Raw genomic sequence first — 1,714 nt, forward strand, 5'->3', positions numbered from 1 at the left:
GTGGATATCTGCATTTTTGGTGTGATCAGTTAAAAGATTGCAGCCTCCGGCAATCGATGGTACAGTGAAAGTGGAGGGGAGAAGCGGAGGAGCGTCTCTGCACTGAACTTGTCCGATCTGTGGCTCTTTAGCGGTTCTGTGGATCGATTTCCGCTCTGGAGAGCGTGGCATAGCTAAAAGAGAAGAGATGTTGGAGCTGTCAATTCTGATTTATTCTAGGCTAAGCACTGAGAAAGGCTTTCGTTAGAGATGGTGAGAGATTTTCCAGAACCCATTGAAGAGATAGTACAGTCCAGTTCCCCTGACACATTGACTGTATCAGATCTAAGTCACGGTGAAGGAACTGTTCTTCAATTCCTGACATGTTGTTGATTCGCAGTCGCTATAGCTGACCATAATGAAATATGCGATACTGAAATGTGAAGAGCAGAGATGACGGATTCGTCGGAGGAATCGGTGGAGGCCAAGTTTCAACTGTTACTGGTCGAAGCTATTCAAGCCTTAGATCTGTGAAGGCATCATCCGGTGAAGAGGGGTAAGCGTGGATCGGCCCACAACGTGGATGTGGCTGGATCAGCGTGCATCTGACATCTGAATCGTGGAGGCTCTGTTTTGGTGTGAGGACGCATTTGGTTGGAGCTGAGGAAGAGCGACGGTTGTGGCCGATGCGTGTGAGACGAGCTTGGAGCATATTGTTTTCGGGATTGCAGCTTCGGCTCAGAAATGGAAACAGAGGAAACCCTACATCGATCTACGGTGGCAACCCGGGTGGACCCGGGGATTCGTTTGGCTGGATCGGTCTGTAAACGAAACAGGGTTTCCCGGGCCACCAATCAGAATCTCTAAGGATACCTCCCACTTTAACTATACTCATCCCCAAGAATTGCGCTCTGCTATTCGGATTTCTCGGATTGTTTCAGAGACTTTCAGATTGGGGCTCCCTGATGTCAGGTGGTTTGTGATGGGAGACGATGATACATTTTTTGTGCCGCAGAATCTAGTGCGAGTGCTCGCCAAATATGATCACAATCAGTACTATTACATCGGCAGCAATTTTGAATCTACTGATCAGAATGCGATGCATTCTTATGGAATGGCTTATGGTGGAGGGGGTTTCGCCATCAGTTATCCACTGGCCAGAGCCCTCGAACAAGTCCAGGACGAGTGCCTTCACCGCTACCCCATTTGTATGACAGCGATCAGCGCGTGCAGGCCTGCTTGGCCGAGCTAGGGGTGCCTTTAACCAAAGAGCCCGGATTTCATCAGTTCGACATTCATGGAAATCGTTATGGGTGTTGAGCTACTGGCTCATTCTACCAACGTTGTTGTTTGCAGAGGTGGAGGAGCTGGACCGAGTCCTCAAAGGCGGCTGTGGGCTATGATTTGTTGAGAGCCGTCATGTTGCAACAATCTGCAGCCTCTTTGAGGGATCTAAGTTTTTTTAGGCAAGAGTTGTGTGGGAGTCTGATCCCCAAAGGGCATCTCTCGGGTACAAACCTGTGTATCCAGTCGTGGAGACTTTGTTGCTCTGTTGATGGCTCCCGGCCCCTGTTCCATCCTGTCAAATCCAACCAACAGACTCACTGCATGTAAAGCTTTCACTACTCGAGCTGCATCAGGCGATCCCTTTGCTCCAAGAAGAAGGTTGCAACAGATCCGCTACCGTCAGGTTTCTGAGACTCGGCGGAGCTTTAACTAGAGCCTTCACAGATTG

The 1,714-nt window shown here is 49.5% G+C and overlaps 1 pseudogene; it reads left to right on the forward strand.

Annotated features, from left to right (window-relative positions):
- Positions 1-249: 249 nt before the first annotated feature.
- On the forward strand, positions 250-1,299 carry LOC149202652 (uncharacterized; annotated as a pseudogene).
- Positions 1,300-1,714: the final 415 nt, after the last annotated feature.

Source organism: Pinus tabuliformis, chromosome 2_1, assembly GCF_031772625.1.
Source record: "Pinus tabuliformis cultivar Carrire ecotype Pingquan chromosome 2_1, CPIR1, whole genome shotgun sequence".
In the NCBI taxonomy this organism is placed as follows: Eukaryota; Viridiplantae; Streptophyta; class Pinopsida; order Pinales; family Pinaceae; genus Pinus; species Pinus tabuliformis.